The 17,924-nt window shown below is 48.4% G+C and overlaps 1 protein-coding gene across 1 annotated transcript in view; it reads left to right on the top strand.

Annotated features, from left to right (window-relative positions):
* The window catches only part of TMEM178B (transmembrane protein 178B), a 337,749-nt gene that overhangs the window by 254,953 nt on the left and 64,872 nt on the right, over window positions 1–17,924 (top strand). The window lies entirely within an intron of this gene.

The raw sequence follows: 17,924 nt of genomic DNA, 5'->3' as shown, positions 1-17,924 counted from the left end.
AGACGAGAGCAGGGCAGGAACCAGAGCAGCCGCAGGGGTTCAGCAGCTGAAGTTTGGGGGGGGGGGGCTCTTCTTTCTGACTCAACTCCAAGAAGCCCCCATGTTCACATCAGCCTCCAAACTTCAGAAATCTGCAAGCGAAAGAAGTTCATTGTCCTAGCTTGAGTCCAGTGAGCCACACCAGAAGGGTGGCATGTTCATTAAGATCCATTTTGTGTAGCATGAGGCCATTCCCAGAAATAGGGAGAACCTCGTGAGCTAGGCAGGCGAGGCTCTCCTACAGTCTCCACTCTGCCTGCAATTTCGGGGCATTCACAGTCCTCCTACTCTGGAGGAAGATAAAACTAGTTTTGACAGGATTTCATAGAACCTCAGAATATTAGAGTGCACAGAACCCTACATAATATTTATTTTGTTCATTGAGCATTTACAGCATGTCAGACAGTAGGCTAAACACCTCACATGTGGCGTCCTGTATTTTCATGGTCTCCATGTTGCAAGTACCTAGTGCATCCTCTGCAGAGGAGGAGCCCTCAGAAGAAGATAGTGCGGAATCCCTTTAGCTCCTTATAACCGGTCCTTTTAATTTCTAGTCAGAAATTTCTCCTCCTGCTTCTGAGTTCCTAGGGCTGCTGACTTTCTTTCTGGTTAATCTAAATAGGTCAGAAGTAAATTACAGGACAGCATTTGTCCCGGCCTAAAATGGATTTGGGGACAGATGTGTCCCTCCTCCTGGCCATCTTCCCTTATTCCACTGTTGACCAGGACCTTGAGGAGTTTTTAGGGAGGAGACGCTCCTTTGAAGCAGACCCCTTTTTAATAAAAGAGAAGCGTGAGGTGTCCACGCATTCCCCCATTTCTGCCACCCAGTGGCGTGGACTCCCTCTGCCCGCCCACCGCCTCCTGCCACCGTTCCCCGTGGCCTGACACTTGTCTCCTGTCACCACATGGCTCACCCACAGCTGTTCCATTTCTGGGCCTCGCATCCACCCACGCCTGCTCTGTTCTCCTGTCGCACAACCTGAAACTCACGCTGTCGTCTCCCCTCCCGCACGGTCACCCCGCTGGTCGCCCCTTCTTCACCCTCAGCTCACCTGCCCTCTAAACACCCCTTCCACTCACCTGTACTTACTTGCCGAAGTTGCCAGGCAATACCCCCTTGTAGCCTTCCCGCAGCTGACTCTTTGGGGTGTGTGGTTTCAATGTTGTCAGATTGTGTCCATTTCGGCATTTGAGTACATCTCCATGGCTTACGTAAGATCTCTCTGCCTGCGCTCCTGCAGTCCTTACTGGGAAATTACTGTTTCAGCTTGCATGTCTGTCAGGTGACCTAAGGGTTCCCAGGGAGCAGCAGGGAGCAGCTCAGATGTGTCTCTGGTTCCTCCAGACCTTGTCCCACCCCAGGCTCATCGTAAGGTGCTCCCAATGCACCTTGACTTGCCTCCATCATGTCCCCCAAACAGGCTCCAACGGGAGATGTGTGTCTGCCGTAAATGATTAGCGTGCTTTTCTGCTTGCAAAAGTGTGTCACTCATGTGACCGCCCAGTTTGCAGTGGGTGTAACTGAACCCACTAAGTGTGGAGCTGCTTTTCTCCAGGTGGAAAATAGTCCTGTCATTTTAATTGATTCGTGCTAATTTCTTCAGAGCCGCAAGGAAGATGATTCATCATCGTTTCTTCCTCCTGAGCTCTTATGCTCCCTGCCTAAGCCTCTTCCTGCCAGTCAGAAAGACCCTCCTGTGATACCCAGAAACCTAATCCTAGAAGAGGTTAAGAAGTTCATTTGAAAGGACTAGAGTAATAACTACCCCAGGTTGACAGGAACTCTTCCCACCAGCCAAGGCCCCCGGTGAGCAGCCCCACGCCCAGCTCTGTTGAGGTTCTGAAATTTTTACAACGTTGGAAATTTTATACAGCATGGGGCTGATTTAGGTAGCAGTCAGCAAGGCTTTCACTCATTTCCAAAGATCTGCACAAACCGAGCCTGGGTAAAATCAAATATCTCTGTTTCCTGGAAACTCTGCAAGAATTGCAGATGTCTTCGTTGGTACAGCCTTTATGGACAGCAGCATGGAGTTTCCTCAGCAAATTAAAGACAGGACTGCTCTGTGCTCCAGCAATCCCACTTCTGGGTATGTAGCCAAAGGAAATGCAATCAGTATTTCAAAGAGAGGTCTGCCACTCCCCTGTTCATTTCAACACTTTTCACCATGGCCAGGATATGGGAACAACCCAGATGTTGGTCAGAAGATGAGTGGTTCAAGGACACAGATGTGTATACATGTATATGTCTGTGTGTGTATTTACATGGATTATGTATAACATATATATTTTCTTCCATTTTAAAGCTGGATGATATTCCTGTGTGTATGTGTTACACATAAAAGAAAATCCTGCCCTTTGTGACAATGTGGAGGACCTGGGGAACATTACGTTGACTGAAATAAGCCAGAGGCAGAAAGACAAGCACTGCCTGATCTCACTTATTTGTGGAGTCTAAAAATGTCAAATTCCTACAAACAGAAAGTAGAAGGGTGGTTACCAGGGGCTGCGGGGAGGGTGGTGTGGGGAAATATTCGTCAAGTGATACCAATTTTCAGTTATGTAAAATAAGTAAGTTGTGGAGACCCGATGTATAGTGATATGACTGTAGTTAACAGTATTGTATCGTATACTTGAAATTTGCTGGAAGGGTAGATCTTAACTGTTCTCAGCACAAACCAGCAAACAAGATTATGTGAGGTGATGGATGTATGAATTAGTCTGTGGTATTTCACAATGTATAAGTCTATCAGATCATACATGTTGAATATATACGATGGTAAATTGTCAACTATAGCTCAAAACACTTAAAAAATTTTTAAATTTGAGGTGGTAAGTAGAATAGCAGCCAATGCATCTACCAATACTAACTTGTATGCTAATTATTGGACATTTATTTTATAGATGTTAAATCTTTTCTTGTCTCCCCCCAACTCCCCCCCGCCCCAAGTTGCAGGAATTTTAAAAGCACCATTTTTGCAAATGTACCCACATTCGTGTCCTGTGATGGTCCCAACGCTGAGCTGTGGTAACCTTGCTCCTGGCAGCAGTGAAGAGTCAATAGATCTTTCTAGGTTCTGAAGCCCAGCTGAGTCTGGGGTAATGTCTTCACAACCTGATTAACTGGGTCTGGGAAGTGGGCCTTCCTGGGTTTCTTTATGTTGGCAGGAACAAAATCCTAGCTCTGGACTGTAGTCAGCAGGAACACACCAGCAAGTTCATCACTCTTTCCTGATACCACTATTCTTATTCGTTCCAGGAGGTATAAATAGAAAATTCATAGTACAAAATGTGTAGCTCTTCTGTCAATTACCCACATAACATACGACGTAAAAGGGAAAGCGTATCTATTTCTCTGTTACCAGCTTGCCATTAACAAGCATGTCATTTTGCCCTCCTAATGGCCCCTTCTGGACCCATGGAGTGGTCTCTCTAGTAAATTGATTTTGAAACTGGGTCATATTCTGGCCTGGACTTCCATTTGTACAGCCTAATGGAAAAAAGGGTATATCTGTACACAACTTCGTATATATAGTAAAAGAGAGTTTATGTGACAGTTCTTGTGTCTTCATCATTTAGAGCTGGGACGTGTGGTGCGTGTAGGAGCTCCCGATGTGCCTAGATCCTTAAGACCTCTGATTGTCCAGGAGTGACACCTGTTAGTATACTAACTACACCGGCCATCGCTAGGCAGCACCATGCCGTCAAAGATATCAATAGAGTGACAATCCCTTTTATTTCCGGAACTTCCTTTGGACAGTGTGAAAGACACTGTTAATTGTTGAGAGATGTCTAAATAAACCTGAATGGAGACATCTGTGTGGAGTCTACAGTTGGACAAGAAACTTCTGGGTCTGAACAAGGACTCATTCAAAAAATGAGGGAGAAAGAATGTTTCCAGAGACCTCTCTTTCAGCAGGAATGGCTTCTGATCTGCTTGCCTGGAATCTCTGGAAAGTAACGAGAGATTCTCTTTTTCCTTTAAAAAATATAGCTGCTTTGGGAACGAAGCAGTATCTGACAGAGGTAGCCTTCAGGGACCCAGCGTGTGGCTGGCGAACACCTTGTTCTAGACCCAAGCAATTACTACTAAGAGACATTTAAGCTTCTCACCTAGAAATACTTCAAGCACTAAAATCCATTTCCTTTCAAGTTCGAATTCCCTTCAAGAAAAGAAAAGAAAATCATTTAGGCTTAAAGGAGAGAATGAGAGCAGGACAAGCCAAGATTGAGTTAGAGGGTGAATCGTCACTTCTCTCTGAAGCTCTCCCTCTCCTTTCTCCCCCGTGTTTTGGGGGCAGCCCTCCTCCTTTGGAGTCAGGAAGTGGTTCCAATGTTACTGTTTCTCACGTGCACTGTGGGCTCCAAGTCTAGCCCGCACTTTGCTGCCATGAACGAGCTTTGGCGTCCAGTGACCATTTCTTCTTGCTTGTGTTTTCGCATACTATATGCTGTTCACAAAAATGCCTTACCGTGGTTTTGGAGGGATCAGCTCCCGCTCAGAATCAAGTAATCTTTACTTGTTAGGGAAATCAGAACTCTCTGCCCACATCTCTCTGTCTCCAGAGGGACCAGCCTCATGGCCAGGTCGGACAGGCCGGCAAGGCTTTAAGGATGCTTGCTACCTTCTATCCCTGACTTACCTTGCCTTTAGGTTTTCAGAAGCAGAAATTCTGAGACTGCCTGATCTACCCTGAGATGACATTTGGTTAGAAATGTTAGACAAAGCTTGGGATTGAGGTAGGGATCATAATTGCCCAGCGATGACCTTTCGCTCTCAATCCCATGCTAACCATAACCTTTCTAATGGGCATGTTTCCTTGCAAGAAAATTTATGCCCCTGCACATCTGCAGGGACTTTCAAATGAGCTATAGACGCAGTATGCTCAGCCTTGGCCAGTATCTAAGCATTGATTTTGTTTTTAAGAGCAAATGAGAATTTGCAGAGAAATAAATAATAATGCAGCAGGAATCAGAGAAGAAAAGGATCGCTCCAGTCAGGAGGTTTTTTTGTTTTTTGTTTTTTTTAAAGATGGCATCTGAGCTTGACTCTCAGAAGGGGGAGATTTGACAGATGGACAAGGGGGACAGAGTTCAAATGGCAGGACAAGCAAGAAGAAAGGCCCAAGGAGGCTGGGTGCTGTGGGGTGTGCACAGGGCCCAGCACTGGGTGGGAGCACTCGGCAGAGCCAGCTGGCCTTGAAGATCGGGCCGAGGAAGCTTCTTATGCATGTACCTAGTTTCTTTCTTTCAGCTCTGTACTATGAAACCTTGTTATTGTGGAGAATTACATGCATAATTTGAAATTTACCATTTCAGCCTTTTTTTTTTCATGATTTTATTTATTTTAGCGAGCACTCGCCAGCATGTGAGTGGAGGGCAGCATACAGCAGGGGAGGAACAGAGGGAGAGGGAGGCGGAGAGAATCTCAAGCAGACGCCCTGCTGAGTGCAGAGCCCAGAACACGAGGTTCAGTGTCACCATCCTGAGATCCTGGCCTGAGCCAAAACCAAGGTTTGGACGCTTAACCAGCTGGGCCACCCAGTGTCCCCCATGTTAATCATTCCAAGTGTAGAGTTTTTGTAGCATTTAATAAACGAATATTAAGTGCACCATCTGTCCAGAGTTCTTTCATATTCCCCACCTGAAACTCTGCACCCAGTGGACACCAGCTCCCCATTCCCCCTCCCTGGTGGCTGGTAACCCCCATCCTGCTCTCGTGTGAATTGGTTATTCAAGATGTCCCACAGGAGTGGTGTCCTCGTATTCGCTGTTCTGTGGCTGCCTTATTTCACAGAGCATCGTGTCCTCAAGGTTCACCGATGCTGAAGCGCGGGACAGGATTTCCTTCCCTTTTTTAAGGCCAGATAATGTTCCATTGTGTGGAAATACCACTTCCGTTCAAACGCGCATCTTTCTCTGGACATTCGGGTTGCTTCTGCCTTTGGGCTGTTGTGAACCGAGCTGCTAGGAACACGGGCGTACAGACACCTGCTTGACTTCCCACTCTCACCTCTTTCTGGTATACAGACAGAAGTAGAATTGCTAGATCATATGATAATTTTTTTTAGGGATTGACATAATTCTGAATCGCCATTAGCACAGTGTAGAGTTGTCACTCAATAAATGTCCTGCTTGTAATGGTGTATTGGACCCATTTAATGGGAAAACATATGGTAGATGGTTAGATAGTGAGTAGTAACTCATTTTTACCAGTATCTGTGCCATCTCTAAGACCATCTCTGTAATATGGCAGTAATACGTATCTACTTCCAGAGTGGGAAGATAAAGTGATTTTTTGAGGTATGGATTTTAAACATGCACATAAGTTAAAAAAAAAAAAAAAGTGGGAGTGGGCAGTGAATACCCAGATACCCATGTCTCAGTTTCTAAACAAAAGTCTCAAGCTGCCTGGCCTGGGAGGCCCAAACGTATGGTTTGGGATTGAGAGGCAAGGATCATCATTTCCTAGTTCTGTCCTTAGATCTCAGTCTCTGATCACACATAAACTTATGCTATGTATTTCCTCGAAGAACATTTTCACTTCTGTACTTGAGGGCAACAGAGCCATATGGAGTTCCACAAAACCGATTTAATAAATGCTAATATTTTATGGCATTTACTTCCTCTTTCTTCTTCACTGTCTATCTAACAAAAATGTTTTGGTCATTAGTGAACCGGTTCAGTATACATGGAGGGCTTGAGGACCCTGAGTAAGTCAGTGTACCCCCAGACCTACATGGTAAGGACCACATCCAACAAAATGGACAGTCCTTTCTCAACACCACCTATGCCTGGTTTATAGTCTGATGCCCACAGTTGTCCTCTAATGGCTTTTGTGGTTGGATTTCTTTTTCCAAACTGGGCTTGAGTAACCAAGGACCATACACAGCAGGCTTTCGACTCTATCCAGCAGCTGAGGAGGAGACCTGGGAGTTGTGAGCCTGAGTCGGGGGAGAGAAGATCCACACTGAAATCTGGTGTTGTGGACAGCAGCATTTTGGGGGGCCCTCTTGGGAGTGGATTTAAGAACAAGACTGAGGTGTGCCTGGGTGGCTCAGTGGGTTAAAGCCTCTGCCTTCCGCTCAGGTCATGATCCCAGAGTCCTGGGTTCGATCCCCGCATGGGGCTCTCTGCTCAGCAGGGAGCCTGCTTCCTTCTCTCTCTGCCTGCCTCTCTGCCTACTTGTGATCTCTCTCTCTCTCTGTCAAATAAGTAAATAAAATATTGGAAAAAAAATTCTTTAAAAAAAAAAAAGAACAAGACTGAGGAGTGCGTTCCCGACTCTGAGGCAGACCAGATCTAACTTCCGGTGGGGTTTGCATCGGGCATGTGCTCTTGCCAAACCTGCAGGATGTCTGAGAAAAAGACTTCCCGTGAGTCATTACCAAGCTCCCAGAAGTTGTGTGCACACCATTTCCGCGTCCTGTTATTTAAGGTGAATAACTCACCATCCTCAGCAGTTGGATCCTCTGCGCTTGTGGTACATTTCGATGCTGGGAATTCACAATGCATATAATAACACCTTTTCTCCTGCAAGACTTTTCCTCTACTCTTGGAGAAAGAGAGCTTGTCACCGGGGAAGGATGCCCTTCGGGGTGCTTCACAGGGGTTCCTCTCCCTCAGGGCAACTCCATCTTCATCCTCTTTTCCTCCTCTCTGTCTTGAGGTAACCTTGACACCCAGGAATTCCTTAATCTTTTACTGAAACAGCAGGATATTTATTGAGTGACAACTCGACACAGCGCTAATGGGGATTCGGGGGAAGTGTAAAGCAATTGAAACCAGGAGAGAGAAAGAGAACTAATAGAGGGGTGAAAATTCCAGAATCAGTGCTTTTTAGCCCAGAGTGTAACATGTAGTAGATGTTCTGATCCAGGAGGAATGAAGGAGCCAGAGGACTTTCATGTGAAGATGGAAGATGAAGGGTCTTGAAGGATTTGCGGGATGTGACTAAGGGGTCAGGAGAGGACACGCATTCATCCCCTCAGCCTGATGAGGTCAGAACTCAGTTCTAGCCCTGCCTCCCCTTTACGGGCAAACACTTGCCTCGTGACGTGATGGTCCTACTGGTAACTGGTGGTCCAATGAGTAAGGTCCCTGAGCCAGAAATGTCAGAAATATGCAAGGATGCCCTCCTGCCCTCAAGAAGACCTTTATCTTCTTCCCCCTGGTTTTATAACAGGCCACACACACGCTTTTCTCCTATGGGAGCCATGTTTGGGTTGGAGGAGGCTGACTGGACGAGGGACTTTTGGGTTCGCAGCACTCGATTTGGCAGAGTTAGTACAAAGACAAAGCTTTTCACTTTAATTTAGGAAGAATTTATTAGCCTGGATTTTTTTTCCTTTTTTCTTTAGACAAAGGGGTAGCTTCCTTTTTGGAGTTTATCCTCTGTTTCTTTAAGTTGTGTTATTGTACCTCCTAAAGTCTGGACACACTGAAGGAAACCCCCCCCCCCTTTTTTTTGTTTTCAATAAGTTATCAGTGAGCTTCGTGCCTTGGACTCTTCCTCGATTTGCAGTTGCATTTCTGGGGTTTTGCTTGAAGATTGAGTCTGCACAGGTTAGTCAAGGGTTTTACCTCTAACAACCACAGAGACTAGAAAGAAAGCAACAGTTTCATGAGGGTCAGCCTGTAGCCCAACTCTTGCTGGTCTTGGTACTTTTCTTCCAAATTTGCATGATTAACTTAGGCTGAGTTTTTCTGTGGGGAAACGGAGGGTGATGGCAAGCACTTTGACTTTGGGCCCGAGAGAATTTTGTTCAGACTTGGCTTCCCACATCAGATCTGGTCTGGGCCTACTAGAAAGTAGGGACCCTCTGGTCTACCAGGAGCGGCAGCCCAGTGTGGCGACTCAGGAGTTGGATGTGAGTTTGAATCCTAGCTCTACCACCTATGGGCTGTGAGGCCTTGGGCAAAATACCTACTTTTTTCTAGCTTCTGTTTCCTGATCAGTAATGATATCTCACTGTGAGAGTTGTTTGGGGGATTATAAATTATAAAATACCTCACCTTCTACAATGCCTGATAACAAAAGCCAAATTATGGCCCCTCTGTAGAATAATAATGCCTTGGGCACCTCCATCCCAAGGATACGGCCCAGGGCCCAGACACTATTTTCCAGTGTTCATGTAGATCTACAGGATTTTGAGCAAATTCTGTTATTTTCCATTTTTCCTTTATGCCTGGTTCGTTTACATATTTTCAGATTCAGATGAAGCGAATTACATAAATAGTTCTTTTGTACATATATTTTTTATCTATCTTATGTAATATATATATTTATATATATTTTTTTCTCCTTAGCCGTATATCACCCCAATCCTCCTTTGCCATTCTGCTCTGAATTTCATTAAAAATGAAACCCAATTTTTAAGTAAGGGTTCCCCACAAATTCTGTACCCACCGGGGATGTCCCTGACTTTCCATTAGCTTGAACCTCCTCTTTGTCTACACAGTCAGCCCCCTACTGCTTATATGCACCCAAAGGAGTCCCCTCACTCCCACCAGCCCCCGCCGCCAACTTAGTATTTGTCTTCGGTCATTCTGATTCTGGTTCCTTAGTCAGGTTTCCTAAGAAGCCTGGCTATGGATACCTCCAGAAGAATCTCCAGGAGGGATTCTGCAGATGCCGGGAGCAGTTAGGAAGAATTCAACTGCCCATCTGGAGGGCCCCGCGCAGCCGGCCGAGTTTCATCGTTTTCCTCCTCCAGGCAAGCTTCGAGCCTGAACGGGGCTGGTTTGTTATTCCTGTTCGAGGACAGGGAGGTTGGGGCCCAGAGGCCGAGGTTTCCCCAAGATCTCCCTGCCGGGCCGTGCGGGTCCCGAGGCAGACCCGTGACTTCCGCGACAGGGCCTGGTCCCCGGTGCTCTGGCCGCCCCCCTCCTCTGCCAGGGGGAACGAGCACTGCGTATTTACTCTGCTTATTTATACATCTGTGGCTTTCTATAGGAGGGGAAGGGAGAAAAGGACGGAGGTGGGGTTGAAAACGGGTTGGAACCAGAGAGCTATAATTAATTCTTTCTCCCACGCAAAGCACTGAAATACCGCATGTAATAAACAGTATCACCCGCAAAATGCCATGATTATACAGCGTTGCTTCATATTCGGGAGGAAAGGGGGGTTGGTGCTAATTAACAAGTGGGGACGGAATGTTTACAACATGCTATTACTGGTAATAGAATTATCTTCACCCGCCTAATCACAATGGAGACACAGAGACCCTCCCAGCCGCGCGTCTGGCCGTGCCCTGTGAGATGGAACCGAGAGAGTTTTGGGGGCCTGTGTTGGGTCCTGGTGTGCTCCCCTGCCCCCCACCCCACAGCACACACACCCCCGCCCCCCCATCGTGTGAGGAACAGGGCAGCAGGGAGGGGGGAGGCGGGGTACATCACGACGCCAGGGAAGTGTCGCCTGCTTGTCATCCCAGATTGTCTCTGGCCTTCTTGTGTGTGTAGCTGCCCTAAAGGAAGGGGACAGAGAATCTGTCCTTCCAGCAAGGCCTCTGACACACCTTAGACAGATCTGGTGGCCTCTAGTGTAGAATGAGCCGTGTTCCAAATTTTTCCTGTAATAGGGCAATTTGGATCTAAGAACACAGTTTCTGACAGATACATGCCAAAAACAGTAGGCAGGTTTCCTAGCCAGTGGGTCAGTGTCCAGTTATCCCACGTGTAGCTGAGCTGGGAGTTGGGAGCCCTGCCCTGGGTTTCATCTCTGTCCCTAGCTGCCCGTGTGACCGTGGGCAAGCCATTTGGTCGCTGCACCTGAGTTTTTTCACTTGAAAACTGATGACCTCTCTATTTAAATAATAGAGAGAGTTACATCACCATTACGAGTCCTTTGTGAGAAGTTTCTTTTTTTAACATTTTTATTTTTTTATTGTTTCTGTTTTTTTTTTTTTAATTTAAATTCAATTAGCCAAGGTATAGTAGAGGGGGTTTTTGTTTGTTTAATTTTTTAAATGTTCTGTGAGAAGTTCTATTCCAGTTTCTAATGTGCAAGATGGGAGTGCATCTTCCCAGTCGGGGCGGAAGTGGGGATGTCCTGTCTGCGGAGCCTTGTGCCAGCTTGTGGGCAGAATAGAGCTGGAGCTGTAACACCGGCCTCAGGGCCCAGGAGAAATGGGAGAAGCCCGATTGCAGCTCTACTAGGAGCTGAGTGGAAGTCGTCTGCAGGGCCCGGAGACTGGTGGAGGGGGAGGGGAGGGGGTAGGTAGGAGGCCACTAAGACAGGGCGGAGGGAGCAGGGCCACACAGGTAGACTTCTATTATTTATTTATGTTTTTAAGATTTGAATTTTTTTTTTGACAGAGCACAAGCAGGGAGAGTGGTAGGCAGAAGGAGAGGGAGAAGCAGGCTCCCCACTGAGCAGGGAGCCCGATGGGGGGCTCCATCCCAGGACCCTGGGATCCTGACTTGAGCCGCAGGCAGCCGCCCAGGCGCCCCCACAGGTGGCCTTTCTAACACACTGGGGACTCAGGATGGAGCCTCTGAAGGGGGCTGAGGGCAGTATCAAGGACAGACTGCAGGATGTTTTGAGACCTTTGCTTGGCTCTGCACCCTAGAACTTTCTAGCAACTCTTGGAGTCTCACCGGAAGGATACATTTAAGTTCTGGATCCCCATTTTGAAATGGAGGGGTCCACTTGATGCTTCTGAATGATCTTTGCCATCCAGATACATTGAGGATGAAGGCATCTTGGTTTTGCTTCCGTGCTTGGGGAGCAGCTGTGACCGAGAGCCTATGCCCCGGACCCGGCCGCACCAAGGAGGGGTGGCCGCTGGCGAGCAGAGCAGCCGCCGCTCCTGTTTCCTCCTCCACGTCTCCCCACTCTCGCCCACCGCAGGGTCTGTCCCCAAGGCTTGGAGCCTCAGACACCCAGGTGGTCTTTCTGCCGGGCCATCTGCGAGAGCACGTGGGAGGCAAATTAGACTGTGAGGCCGGGAGCGGAAAATACGATTTGCTAGAACGGCTTGATGGAGGATCCCAGGCGTTCTGGAAGCTGCGGGAGGTATGCGGAAACTTCCGCAAACCACGTTCCTGTGGCCTCTGGTGTGAGCGCCCAGAGCTGGCAGGTGAGGCAGTAACCCAGGTCCAGCCCCCTCAGTGGACACGTGAGGGATCTGAGACCCAGAGAGGGGACCTGACTTCTCCGGGGTCGCTGAGCTCGGCGGCGTCTGAGGCAGGACCGTGACTCTGCTGTGTGTCACGGAGAAGCCTCTTTCATTTCCAGGGAAAGGGCATAGAGCAGAGAGGCCTAAAAGGGCATTTTATTTCCATCCGTAGGAAGGCACACCATCTCCCCATTTGTCATCGCAAATTAGAAAGCTTCAAGCTGGGGACGCCTGACTGGCTCTGTTAAGGGCAAGTGTGCAACTCTCGATCTCAGGGTTGTGAGTTTGAGCCCCGCGTTAGGTGTAGAGATGCCTAAATAAACAAACAAACACAGTTCTTTTAAACAAGGCATCGAGCTGGAATCCGTGTTTTCAGCACAGATTCAACAACTGCTTCCATTCTTTGCATTTCTTTTTTTTTTTAATTTTGGAAAGGTTTCACGTCAGCACACACTCCAACAGATTTCTTTCCCTGTCTTGACTTTCCTATGATTTTTTTTTTTTTTTTTTTTTTTTTACTTATTTATCTTCCGGTGCCGAGCTTGCACCCCCGCTCAGCGCTTGCCTTCATCTCCAAACACCGGCCAGTTTAAGGGTTTTTCTCATGATTCCTGGTTTTGGGCATCAGCCACCTTACTATCCCCCTGGCCTTGAGTCTGCCCCTGGTGTGGACCACGCCACGTTCATTCACCTGCCAAGATAAGCGTTTAGGGGATGTAGTGGGAAAGAAAGGTATGTGGTAGAATCCCATTTCAGTATATGAGCTGATACGTGGTCAAGATAGAATCATGGCAGGAACTCAGGCCTTCTGGCTCCTCTTCCCAGTTTATGGTAATGAAATGGTCCCTATAAGCGCAAATGTCCTAGGAAGGTAACTTGTCTTAACCCAGTTTGCCAGACACCTCTGGGCCTCTGGCCGCGAGATTAGTTTCACACCTGTTTTCTGGGTCTGTGTCTTTGTCATTTCTTGGAAGATGGTTTACAGATGTCATTCTGTTAAGTTTCTTTGCCTGCACATTGAGCCCCATTCAGGGGATAATCAGATGATTTCTCTTCTGCTCATGATTAAGAGAAGTTCACCACCATTGTGAATCCTTTTCTTCCTTTTGCTGGTCCTAGAGCTTTTCTGTTTCACTTTCCTTTTTAAAGTTGCGTATTTACTTCGGGTTTGGGGATTTTTCATTGCTGTGCTCTGTCCGAAAATAAATGCACAGGTATTCTCTATTTGAAAGGAGAGCTTAGTGGGCAGCAAAATACATATTCAGGGACTTTGAAAATTGTCTCCTATCTGTCAAAGTCTGTGTTGCCTTCTGAGATCACAAAGATGATTAGACGCCGGTATCTGGTCCCCAGGAGTCCATTGTCAAGGGAAAGCTACAGGCGTGGACACAGCTAACTATAACGTGACATTATATGTGCCACTGGCGGGGATTCTCCCCTGGTAGACCCCCCCAATAATGCAGGGAGTTCTGAAGTGTTGGACCAAGCTTAGTAGAGTTCACTGTCTCCCCCCCACTTTTTTTTTTTTTTTTTTTTGCTTTGCATCTGTTCCCAGAGGATGAGAACAAAGATCTGTCCAAATTAAGACTGAGTTTCAGAAGTACAGAGAAGTTTCTACATCTCCTTGGAGGTCTTGCCTCAGGCTCCTTCTCTAAAACATACCTGCATTTTCATGCCTTATCCCACTGCTTCAGCTAGGGCCCTGAGATGCACACGTGGCCTTAGCTTGGATCAGTGATGCCCTTCTTTTTCCAAGACTGTTTCATCTTTCCTAGAACCTCCTTTCTCTTCTTTGTTCCAAGCTAGGAATGTACCCACACATGCCCAGAATAGGATATTCTAGCCATACTCCTGCTGAAGGCAGCTGGCAGCTTTCCACTGGAGGTAGTGTTTCTGAGAAGAGATGTTTAAGTTCTCTTGTAAAGGGAGGGCCTACACAACACCGTCACAAAGGAGGCCACAGCATCTCTTCCTCGGGCCTCAACGCGGGTGGTCAGGGAGACTTCAGGGGGAAGGAGCCCTTGAGCTGGGCCTTGAGGTATGAGTAGTTGAATAGGTATTCGAGTATTCGAGTATTCGAAGGTATTCAAAGGTATTCGAGTCAGTGGTGGGACAGCACAGAAGTGGGAGGTGTGGAAGGACGTGGTATAGCTCGTCATTGCCTCTGGCCTGTCTTCTTTGTCCTTACATGGTGGCAGTTGTCCTGATGTTTTTTTTTTTTTTTAAAGATTTTATTTATTTATCAGAGAGGCGGGGGAGAGAGCGAGCACAGGCAGACAGAATGGCAGGCAGAGGGAGAAGCAGGCTCCCAGCTGAGCAAGGAGCCCGATGTGGGACTCGATCCCAGGACGCCGGGATCATGACCTGAGCCGAAGGCAGCTGCTCAACCAACTGAGCCACCCAGGCGTCCCTGTCCTGATGTTTTATTTTTCTTTTCCTCTCTAAAACTTTCTCCAAAGGCCCAAAGATCTCTTCCTCCTGAAAGACCACCTAGGAGCAGTATTAGGGGAAACCAGAGTGCGAACCAGTGAATATTAACACCCCAGGTCTCAGATGACTCATGGATTGCCCAGGGTAGCTATATGCTGGGAGCACACCACTCCCGATTCTAACCAGTGCTGGAGAATCATTTCCCAGAAGTTAAAGACATGACTCTCTTACAGAATAGAATGAGCATGTTTCAAAATTGTATGCATCTGTTAATGAGGAAACCAGTAAGATGGCACACGGTCGTGGACAGTTAATTAAAGAACAGCTGATATGGGGGTGCCTGGGTGGCTCAGTCAGTTAGGCATCTGCCTTTGGCTGAGGTCATGATCCAGGGACCCTGGGATCGAGTCCCACACTGGGCTCCTTGCTCAATGGGGAGTCTCCTTCTCCCTCTGCCTCCTGCTCCCCCTGCTTGGGCGCATCCTGTCTCTCTCTCTCTCTGTCAAATAAATAAATAAAATCTTTTTTAAAAAAAAGGAAGATTGTGAGGTTAGACGCAAAGCTGGCGCATGGTCCACAAGGCAATAACAGGAGCCCTGGGCCTATCCTTTCTCCAGGCCAGAAAGCATCTGCATCTCCCAGCCAGTACTCACTTGGGTCACCACTGGGTAGAAGTGGGGTTTTTTGCTATCAGTTTTCTAAACGTTAACATCTACCCCGACCGAGCTGTAAGCGTCCTCATCCGTAGCAGGCCGAGCCCCAGCGTGCCTCTGGGCAGCTGGACACCTGCCTCTCGATGCTACAGTAGAAGGCCCCACACCTGTTCCATCTCCAAATCTTGGACAGTTTTTCCCCTAAGGCCGCCTTAGGAAGATGCTCGGGTTTGCTGTTTTTGTTGGGCCTTAATGAACACACACCCAGCGTCTTCCACATATGAGCCCCGGCTGGCAGCAGGAGGCGTGAGTGCAAGGCTTGTTCCTGCACCCCGGGACCTCACCGCCCGAGCAGGCTCTACAGGAAGGGCTGAAGAGAGGAGTAGGCACCAGCCGTGGACACTGTTCAATTCTGGGGACAGGAAAATCCACTCCGGCCTGGAAGGGCAAGGAGGCTTCACGAGGGGGTTTGGAACACCTCTGGGTTCTGCTAACCTGGTTTCCCCCCGTCTGGCACGTGGGTGTCTGCCTGTCTGCCCGTGTGGGTGTAGGCTCCCTTCTTTGCATGTTCTGCGGAGCTGGGAGTTGGCTTTTCAGCAATTCGTTTCCCCCTCCTTCCCCGTGCCTGTCATTACCACTCACATTTCAGCTGTCAGGTCGGGTGCCACCTCGCTCCGGAGACCAACGCCGCGTGCTGCGTGTGACCGCGGGGTTCACTGCTGGTGGCCTGGGATCCAGCGCCTCGGTGCTCCCGGACGAAGGCATAGCCCAGCCAGGGGAGGACGGGAGAGATGAAAAAAATGGGAGGAAAGTGCATCCATGAGCCATTGCCTGGAGGCAGGTGGACAGACATGGAGTGAGCTGGATGGACAGACTTGAGACAGATGTCACCACCTTGGCTAGTTTGGGCTTGTAATTATCCGAGTTCCAACCAACCTGTTATTATAGGCACTTAGCAATGACAAGGGGAGGCCTGAGGTGGCCCCAGCGCTCTAAGGCTTGCGAGTTGACAGCCGCCACCGATCTGAGGAGGGCTCGGGGTTAAAGGGAGGAGGAGGCATAGAATGGGAAATAGGAATCCTTGATTTCCTTTGTTTCTTATCTAACCCTGCAAAGAGGAACCCATACCCTTGGCAGAGCTCTGTTGGTGCCGTCTTATGTCATCGTGTGGAGGCAGGTGCCCTACAAGGCCAGCGTGCCTTGCACTTGCCCTCGGCTTGTGCCTCTTTGAAAGTGTGTCAGAAATTCTCACACCTGTGCATGGTGTGGGCGGGGCATGGCCTCAGGCAGCCAGGTCCAAGAGTAATACAGAGTGAGGAACATCGGTAACTTTTCATTTTCTTGTTGCCACGTTAAAGAAAGCCTAAAAGCAAATAGTGAAATGAATTTTAATATATTACCTTTCAGGGCGTCCAAAATATTCATCGCGGTATGTGATCAAAATAGGAGAGTGTACACACTTGGTGCTTTACGCACATCCCCGCTTGGACTAGTGACATTCAAGTACTCAGGGGCCCTCCATGCAGCTCATGGAGGCTGGACGGGCAGCACAGACCTGGGTGGAACAGCCCAGGGGTTCGTGGTCTTGTAACATGAGAGCTGTGGTTCAGCTGGGCTCTAGTCAGCTTTAAAGCTAATCACAAGCATATAGAAGCAAAATTCTGGACCTGCTACAATGCAGATGAACCTTGAAGATAGCATGCTAAGTGATTGAGCCAGACACAAAAGGACAAGTGTGGCAGGATCCCACATATGTGAGGTACCTCGAATACTCAGTTCAAGGAGACAGAAAGTAGAGCAGTGGTCGTCAGGGACTCAGGAAGGGTGAATGGGGAGTTAGAGCTTAATGGGGACAGAATCTGTGTTCGGGAAGATGAAAGAGTTCTGGAGACGGAAGGCGGTGACGGTGGCCCAGCAGTGTGGGTTCACTTGATGCCACAGAATTCTGCACTCAAAAATGGTTAAGACGGTAAGTTTTATGTCTAATTTACCACAGTAAAAATGGAGGAGGGGGCATGTCTGGGCTGGCCTGCTGGTCCCAGGAGAGGAAGAGAGACCACGGGGAGCAGAGCCTCACCCCAGGTGCCCACACACTCATTGGTGAGAACGGCAGAGCTCTGCAGATAGTTCCCAAAAGGAGGTGACTCTGATCTCTTACCCCATAAGCCCGCAGCAGACCTGCCCCATCACCAGGGGAGACGTGCCTCGTCCCCCCATTACCTGGCCCAGAGGCCATGGCCTGCTGCCCCCAGGAGCCATACCATGGTCATTGGAAAACCTGCTGCAAAGGGATCTTTTCTCTGAGATGTGGTCCGTGAGGTGTGTGGGGTTTCTCCTGCCCTTTGTGAAGAAAGGGCATTCGTGCAAAGTGAGCCAGGAGCAAGCGTGGGGAGTCGGCTTGGCTCAGGGGGCTGGCGGGACCCTGTTCTGGAGGAGCCAGCTGAGTGTTACGAAGGGAACAGCATGAATCTGCTGTCCTAGGGACCTGGCTGGACCCTGCCCCCCTTCTGCCACTTTGATGCCGTGTGATCCCAGAAATTGACTTTATCCGTCACTGAGTGTCTGTGTTCATACCTGCTAGTGGACACAGTAGGGCTGTTTTGTGACTTAATCTGTGAACATGTCAAGGGTCTTTCCCAGTGATGGGCACAGCGTGGATTTAGTCAGATGTCAGAATTCC

This window comes from Mustela nivalis, assembly GCF_964662115.1.
Source record: "Mustela nivalis genome assembly, chromosome: 12".
Taxonomy (NCBI): domain Eukaryota; kingdom Metazoa; phylum Chordata; class Mammalia; order Carnivora; family Mustelidae; genus Mustela; species Mustela nivalis.
The sequence above is the reverse complement of the archived record's forward strand: the minus strand, read 5'-3'. Positions and strand labels throughout refer to the sequence as shown.